Source organism: Lactuca virosa, chromosome 6 (genome assembly GCF_052849685.1).
Source record: "Lactuca virosa cultivar CGN04683 chromosome 6, Lactuca_virosa_CGN04683_v6, whole genome shotgun sequence".
NCBI lineage: Eukaryota > Viridiplantae > Streptophyta > Magnoliopsida > Asterales > Asteraceae > Lactuca > Lactuca virosa.
Window position 1 is genome coordinate 79,580,519 of NC_136431.1, and position 9,896 is coordinate 79,590,414.

Below are 9,896 nucleotides of genomic sequence, written 5' to 3' on the forward strand. Positions count from 1 at the left end.
AATAATATGTGTTTTATACGATTCGGAATAAACCGGGAATCACGCGAAAAACTTGAAACTTCCTCGAAAAATCACCGAGTTCACGGTCAGGACGAGCTTACGACCGTAAACTCATGGAGACCGTAAACTCGTTTACGGTCAGAGCCCTTGAGTTTACGGTTAGGGTGACCGCAAACTCCCCCTATATATGTAGAGTATTTGGCTTTCATTTCACACTTTAAACACTTCAAAGGCTTTCTCTCTCTACTCTCTCTCTCTACCTTCATCGAGTTTCCTTCAAGATCCTCAAGAACACGGTTGTGTTTTGGACCCAAAACACCTTCTTTGCCTTCAAAAATCATAAGTATCATCTTCCCCTTCATGAATCTAGTTAATATCCTTCATTCTTGGACTTAAGATCATCACTCTTTGCTTGAACAAAAGAGTTTACTGTCCTATGAATCTTCATAGACCGTAAACCCTTATAAAGGATGTTCTTATAGCCTTTACCCTTCCTAAGGCTAAACATGGTCCCTAGAATCCGATGCTTTTGATTGAAGCCCTTGAAAACCATCATTTGTGCAAGAATGATGAGTTTACGGTTGTATCTCCTCAGACCGTACACCCTTCAATGAACGTATACCCATGGACCGTGAACCCATGGAACCGTAAACCCATGGACCGTGAACCCATGGAACCGTAAACCCATGGACCGTGAACCCATGGAACCGTAAACCCATGGACCGTAAGGTCATTGGACCGTGAACACTTGGACCGTGAACTCCAATGGCCATACCTCTTTGATCGTAAACTCTATAGGGTGGCCATATACCCTAGTTATGCAATCATATGCGATTGTAATCCATAAATCTTAGAGTTTCCAAGCCAATATGGGTGTTACCCTTCTTATTTAGTCGTCTATGCACTAAATTAATACACATACATGTCTATATGTGTCTATTAGGATCATTGTGTGCTCAAGGTTACACCTGACACTCTGCACTCCTCTTCCAACCACACGTCAGAACCACTCACTACAGGTGAGTTCATACCCCTACGTTTTTTTCCGAGTTTTTCATGTTTTCAGGGGGGGGGGGGAATACAAGCAAAAGTACAAGGAAACTTGCGCTCAAAATATATTATTTTGTTTAAGATAATTATATTTCCAGTATGCTTTTTTAACATGGAAAACAGTTTTACCAAACGATTAAGAAATCAACTCGTAGAAATGGTTTTCAAAACTAAGGTAACGAACTTGTGAATCATGTCATAAAATGTATCATTTTATAAAGGATTCCTGGAAATCATAAAAAGGATTTTCCATATTATTACTTGTAAATTTGTTAGTCTAGTTGGAGACACGTCCTTGGTAACACTCCCACAGAATCAGAGTGTAGGACTAGCACTTATGACCAGAATCTCTTGTAGGGAGAGCGTGACTGTTGTGTATAGATCTATACGGGACTGACAATCCCGCACCTGGCTGCTAGCTACAGTCGGACCGGCAGGTCTACGGGTGACAAAGTCATTAAGGTTATAGGCTTTTGCGGGCCATATCCAGTCAGTTATGGTTATAAAACTCTCAATGTAGATAACAAAGATTTACATTTGTAATAATGAATCAAGTGAACTAACCTCAAAGTAATAACCGATTCAATTACTGGAGGGTATTAATAATAATATCTTCAGGACTTAGTTCATCACGGTTTTCTTTTATTTAGCTTTTAAAGCTAACGTATCTCTCTGGGTGTAACCAGGGTTTTTAAAAGAAAACTGCTTTTATTAATACGAGTATGGTAGATACTTGCACACCTCAGATTAAAATGAATAATCAACCATCAACCTTTAGGGAAAATATAGGATTTTCCCGGGATAAACCGGCTATTCAAAAACGGGTTTGTTTATCATGTAATCAACGGACATTCATATTCATTCCACGACACCTTGGATTGTACACATCTTGGTACGAATCTGGAAGTCATGGAAGTAATGGGTTTCAAACATGCTTTTTATAAGAAAATATAGGATTTTCTTGAGAAACACTCTTCAAAAGAATCAAAGAACATTTTCCACCAAAACTAATCGCTTATGAACTCACCAGTTTTATGCTGATATTCTTTCAAACTGTTTGTATTCTCAGGAAATCAGTAGACAGGTACTCCTTGGATTTAGAGAAGCTGGAGCAATCATAGTCTTGTTTTTATACTTTTGATATGAACAAAACTATGTATTAAACAATGTAAACCTTTTTCATATATGTATTCAATGTCTGGTTGTGTTTATTATGCTTGCTATGATACAATTGTTGTGATACTACGCATGACGTCCTCCGCCCCCGAACGTTTCCGCCGTTCCGGTTTGGGGGTGTGACATATATTCATGAAAAGGTATCAAGACGCTTTACAATATTATCAACTCATACTAGGCATAAAGTATTCCGAACAACATCCCCTTTCCATAAAAGCGCAACTGATAAAATACGGTAATACCCTTTTAGCTCCAAATCATAACTGAATACCCGGATCATCCAATACAACATCCACATCCAAATGAGCCCAAAACTAACTTCTTCAAGGATTCTAAACCTGATAATACCCAATCATTGATCACCATTCCGAAATGAAAACGACCTGAAACAGGATGTTACATAGTTGGTCCGCCAATCCCCCGAATTATCAATATCAAATAACATCCAATTAACAATCGGAATCGAATCGATACCCTTCAATCCATACTTATGGTAAAAAGACCATTTTACCCCTTATCTAGCTTGGCTCAAGACTAAGGCCCAAAATATCCCATGGTCAACCTGACCGAACTTCTGGTCAAAGTCAAAGTCAATAGTCCATGTTGACCAAACACGTCGTGTTGCCTCTTAGACACGTCGTGTTCTGCCAGCATCCAGTCAGTCGGGAAAAATCCCGACCACGCGCCGTGTTGCCCCTTGAACACACCGTTTTCGCCCGAGATTCAACAGCTTAATACATTAACTTATTTTCTCCGATTCCAAGAGCTCTGAAGCTCAGATCTAGTCCATAACATGGTCCAGAAGGATAAAGTTTCCAACTTTATCCATTGAGACTACCCAAAAAGGTTCAAACTAAATCCATAAAGCTTAATAATGCAAGAGCTTAATCAACAAGCACTTAGTCCTCCAAGTCTGAAGTCCATCCTTTCCAGAAGTGTTTCAAGCACCAAAACCAACCCCAAAGTTGGTGCTTTACAGACATACATGTCCAAAGCATGTCTCTAACCCGAATTAGGTCAAAATGGGGAATCATGACCTAATCTCTATGCATGACATGAAAACTTGATTATACTCCATATCCAAAACACTACTAACTCCTCTTGACCTAGAGATTCATACAGTTGCCAACTTTATGAGATCTACCCATTCCATCATTCAAATATAAGAAGCTAAAGGAACAAAACTCAAGATCTAACAACTTGGAATGATAAAAATTGAGTCTTGAACACTTACAAAGGTCCAAAAGAGTGCCAAGGTGGAGAATGGGGACTTTCTTGGTTGATCTTTGCTTCCTTCCTCCTCCTTCTTCCTTCTTAGCTTCAAAAAACACCAAACTAGCTCTAATAATGGAGGAAGATGATTAGGGTTTCTTTCAGGCTTGAGGGGTTGATGATGGACAAACCCTAGCGTCCTTATTCCTTTAAATAGGGAGCAAAAACCCGAAAGATTAGGGTTTTCATTCCAACCGTCAACACGTCGTGTTCCAAGAGCCAACATGCCATGTTGACCTTAATGCAAGCCGTGTTTTCTTATCCATACACGCTGTGTTGGTTCCTCCAACATGACGTGTCCACTCCTCAAAATGGGATTTGTTCCCAACAATTGTTCCTCAAGATTCCGGGTGTTACAACTCTCCCCCATTTAAATTAGATTTTGTCCTCGAAATCATCCTAACCATCCCATGCACGTCAGACAACCTTAAGAATGCAACCACAACCCCGAGTATACAACGTCCTTCCCAAGGCTACCGAACCGAACCTTATCAGAACTCCTTAAAGTCGATGATGAATGAATCCTTAATCCCTTGCAGAAAACCACCCTACCTTACCCGAAACCAAAAATCTGAAGTCTCAAATTGGTCTGGCTCCCTGAAAGACTGCCCATACAGAATCACTACCGTGCCAAAACCTCATTTAATTCCAGACCAAACAAAACGCTTCCAACCCTTGATTATGTTGATGTCCCTATTGGGAACAAAATCACTGGCCATTTACTGCTACTTATACTTGATAGAAGGCTCAGATAATCCTTCGAGTATAACATTCATCCCTACAATGGTTAGACTCAGAAAAGAGCTAGGAAATAGGATCAAACCAATTACTCTAAGATTATTAAATCCAATATGCAAGTGACTTATCATGTTCCCCGAATATCAAGCAACTCCATACACGTATCCCAAAACACTAATACCGCCTAACTCCTATGGTTGCCCCCTAGTTGCTTTCCAATATCAGCCGAGACCTCCTTGGTCTCAACTTGTCTGCCAACTAACTGAAACACCAGATTCTCGCCCGGTTGCTGAGTCAAAAGAAACACACAGTCGCCCCACACGACTTCCGAATGAAAGCCTTATCTGACACTAATTGCCATAGCTATCTTGCAACCCATGGCTCCCACAATCTTTCTGATCCAACCAATCATAATAGCCCGATCCAACTGACACCACCAAATCCCATGCAAAGAGTGAAAGCTGCAAGACGCACTGTAGTATATCACAATCGGTCTCCAACAACCTACCATTCTCATATTTCCATGAATGTTGTGGCCTTCCCACAATTTCACAATCCGAACAAATTTGGTCTAATCCAACTGCAGAAATCCATAACCAATCATGGATTTGTCATGCCCTCACCCCTACACAGGGACTAGTGAATGCTACGGGTCACCCCGCAGTCTTACAACACTCCCACACTAAACGCCAACTAGTGAATACTACGAGCCACCTCGCAGTCTTACAACACTCCTACACTAATTGCCAACCTAGTGAATGCTACATGCCACCCCGCAGTCTTACAACACTCCTACAATAACTGCCAACCTAGTAAATGCTACGGGGCACCCTGCAGTCTTACAACATTCCTATTTTTTCATGCCCACCGCCCATGGTCTTACTGCTCATCTATCAATCCATCCATACACATATGGAGTCAAACACACACCTGACCAAGCGCCCAAGCTGGTCTCCAGTCATGCCTGGAACCCTAACATGGGTCCAACAAAATCATGTTATCCATCACCAAGAAGGCGTTAACCAACTGTTGGGGAGTTTCCTGAACTCCCATCTCACATAATCCTCAATTAAGACGGCCACCTAAGTCGAATTTCCTCCCAACAAGAGTGTGAAACTCATCCTAGTTTCATGACTGATTCGGATTCCGGAAATCTGAACAATTCTCCCCCACTTGAATTCGTCGAAGCTCTCCCAACACACAAAGTTGAAGGATTCCCAATCCATTTACCTCTTATGATTGAACCGTTGACAACCTGCGCTTACCAATGCTCGTTTTCGATCATTAGCCAAACCCAAAGACCATCCAACTATTGAAGACCAGATGGACACTCCCTGAAATCACAACAAATCCAAACATCCAGAATGCTTCCGATGCTATAGCCCCGATATCCCGAAATCCTACATTCGGGATTTCGTCGAAGCTCTTCCGAACGCCTCCAGATGGACAATTCTCCCCCACTTGAATTCTTCGAAGCTCTTCTGAATGCTTCCAGTGACAAGACCAAGACCCTAGCGATAGATTAATTTCCTGATACTCCCAGTGGATAGCCAAGCTCACACGACGGGCACCACCATCTTCTTGTTACCGCTCCTTCCCTAGCAATGGTAGTGATTGGACCCAAAAGTTCTTCCTCAGAAGACTTCCAACCCCACCAAATCGAATGCTAAAACCTCTTAACCCTGACTTTACTAGAAAACCAACTCACTGACCTTGACCATAAACCTTCCAAACAATACCCCTAAACTGATCCCGAAAAAGAACCAGAACAACCACCGAACTATTTGAACCCCGCTCCACTAGATACAACCCCTTATTGACCCATTAATGATTCATGGCATGCAAATGGCATATAACAATTCTTGATGATACAACTCATACAATAACAGAGAATTACACCAAAGATAACGCTTACCCAAACCGATATAAAATTCCAAAGCAATATAAATTCTGTGACAACCGTCAAAATTCGTGTCGGTTCAAGAATTGATAAACTTAGTTGCATGTGTAGGCATGACACATACTAGACTTACTAACTAAAAGCTAAGTTATAACCTACTAGAAACTGGGAAACAAGTAGAATTGAAGGATAGTGTACTTAGATTCCACATTGATACATGACTTCTATAGTTACTTTAACTGTAACAACTATTCAAATTCGGGTCATTCCTTGACTTGAACACCTTTTCATGAATCATATACACACATCATGCACTTGACCTATTAGTAGAAATTACGTCCGAGTCTCGTAGGAACTTAAGTTAAAGTTGAAAACTATGACTAGTATACTTGGTTCCTCCATTTCACTTGAATCTCGGAACCACTACATATAAATGTCAATAAACCGACGAAAAGGAATTACAAACATTATTTATAAGTATAAAAGAGTTATAAGACTCAAAAATAATTTGATGCCTCCAAAATTCAATCTATCTTGATATCTAAAGTTTAGCAAAATCCGAAAAACCCTAAAAGCCCTAAAATCTCAAATTTATAAACTTTAACACCTAAGACTCCATAAAATTTGTTATGAACCTCATAATATCAAATTAAAATGACTAAATTCAGGAAAATATAATCAAGGAACAAAAAAATTAAATCATTAACATTTACCCTTACTTTATAAGCCAAAAATCGAGGTTTTATGGATAAAAGCTAGGTTAAGTTGTATATTTTATAAAACTTTGATATTTTTTTATAAAAGACTTAAATATTATAAAGAGAAAAGAAAAGTAGAGGGTATTATACCTCAAAAATTCGGATCCCTCTCTCCCCATATCTCTCCCTCACACTCAAAAGGGCACACACTACTCATTTTCACTCACTCTTCACTCCACCTCTTTACATCCTTCAAGAACAAGTTTTTCTCTCAAACTCCCTCTTTCTCTGTCAAAACCCACGAAATTCTCCAGCCAAGAATATCTGTCAACCTTCAAATCTTCATCATTTGATGTTATTCTTAAAGGAAGACACGAAAATCCTTTACTTTTCTTCACTTTTCTTTCAAGTTTTACAAAGTTTGTTGCACTTTCTCCTTCTTCTACTCCATTCTATGGTAAAAGATCATGAACACATAAACATACAAACACACAATCACGGTTTTGATGATGATGGTGGTATGATTTCACCCAAAAACAACATGCATGTTGTAGATGGTGAAGTCCCATGACCTAAACCTAAGTCAAAATCATGGAAATGCACTTTTCTACAAGTTTTGGTGGAAAATCACCACATGCACCCTAAGTTTTCTTTCAAAAATGATTTTTGACCATTTCACACTCATGAATGGCCTTCAAACCAACATGTATGTGAAGATCTTCAAGCTTAGATGCTAGATGATCAAAGTTTGTTGTTAAAAGCTTCAAATATGTTCAAAAAGGATTTATTCTCAAATAAATACCTAAAACTCTATTTCTTATCAAATCCAATTTTTTCAGAATCCCACCAATAAAATAAGATGATTTGTAAATTTTAAGAAAATAATTCATTTTTCTCGAATTATTATAATTACTACAAGGAAATAACGCAATAATTCATATAAAATAATTTCTGAGGTCTATAAATCCTAGGTAAATTTGTGAATGACCCCTAAAGTAAATGATGACATCTCAGTAAGTTTCATCGATTTTGGTAACTGTTTGGTATGGTTTTGAATTTTCTTTTTTTTTAATTAAAATAAATCATAAAACCATATTAGGGAATGTGAAAAGGCTATATAATATTTTTCGCAGATCCTAACTCATGTGGAATACTTAGAAAAATATTTTTAGAATTTTTCATAATGCATACATATTTTTCCCCGATTTTTGTGTTTATAATGGACTAATAATGAGAAAAATAGTTCTACTAATCCAAAATTCATGAAAATTTACCAGAACATCTTATAATATATTAGAACTCTAAATACAATTTTGGATGATTTTGCTATTCAGTATGCTATTTTTCTTCTATTTTCTAAGATTAAATACACTTAAATCCACAAAATCGGACTACATTATATAAAAATCACCATTGGTATTTTTCCCGGATTATGTACGTTGTGAATGAAGTTTACAAAAATTTTGGTAATTTACTTTAACTTTTTGATAATTATTCACCAATTAATGATTATTCAAGAGAATAAAACAAAGAAAAATAGAAACACTAATTCAAAAATATCTTTTATATTTTTCACAGCTTATATATGTATAATAACAGTGTTACAAAAAGTTTGGGCAATTTTGGAAACTATATTCTATTTATTTCCATTTTTGTTAGAATAAATGCACAAAAATCATAAAATCGGGTTAAACTGTTTAGAAACACATTTTTATATTTTTCCCAGCTTAACTATGTTTAATGGCAGTATTATAAAATGTTTGTGAATTTTTATCATCTGGATACTATTTTTCATAAATTTATATTGTTATGAAGGCTTAAAAATTTGGAAAAATAGTTAATCACATCAAAAATTCAAGGGAAAATTTCTGGAAGACCTCTACTGTATTTAGATTGAAAATACAAATTTTGAGAATTTTTGGAAACTGGTTGATAATATTTTTGATTTTTAGGAGTTTAAAACACCTTTAAATGTGTTGAAATACCCACAATTAATATTACAAAAATTTGGAAAATAATAGCCAAAATTATCTTAATCACATGAGTTATAAAATATCACCATTTCAGAAAAATTGTTACCTATTTAATATAAAACCAATATTAGAACAAAAATTTGGCATTTCCCTATATGTAGAATTTAGTATATTAGCATTAGATTTCGACATAGAGACTCACTAGCGTATACCATTATTGTAGGAATCGATAGTGGTACAAGTGGAACATAGTTCAAGGCACCATTTGCATTATCTCAAAGCATTGTGAGTATTCACGACTTCCCCTATTTTCGGTTTTAAATGTTTTGGGGTGAAAAAGCATGTCCAAAAAATTGTTTATGTTCGTTGTATTTATTTTGACTCGTATAAACTTGGTTGCTATATTTTTAATGTATGTGTATGTTACTTTAATTCATGAGGACTGTATCGCGGTTAAGTCCCTGGAATCATTCGACACAACTCATTAACTCTTTTGAACCTATGGTTATTATGGATAGCGCTATCAGGAGGTAGACAACTCCTCACTCGCACGATTCGCTTGAGTTCATTTTACCATTTTATTCTCTATGTTTGCGATACAAATAGTAGTCAACAGGGCACAATTCGGTCATTAGGCTTAGGTTGTGAGCTCATGATTGGAAACTAGATGCACATACGAATCTTACATCGCATTTTAGCGACGAAACTTGTATACTCATTTTAGCGACGAAACTTGTATACTTATTTTAGCAACGAAACTTGTATACTCATTTTAGCAACGAAACTTGTATACTCATTTTAGAAACGAAACTTGTATACTCATTTTAGCAACGAAACTTGTATACCCGTTTTCGCGATGAAACTTGTGTACTCATTTTATCAAAGAAACTAGTATACTCATTTTAATGATGAAACTTGTATACTTATTTTATCAATGAAACTTGTATACTCATTTTAGCAACGAAACTTGTTTACTCGTTTTAGCAACGAACTTTATATCCCATGAGAATATAAACTTTACATCTCATTTTGGCAACATACTTTATTTCTCATGATGACAACGAACTTTGTTTATGCAAACTTATTTAC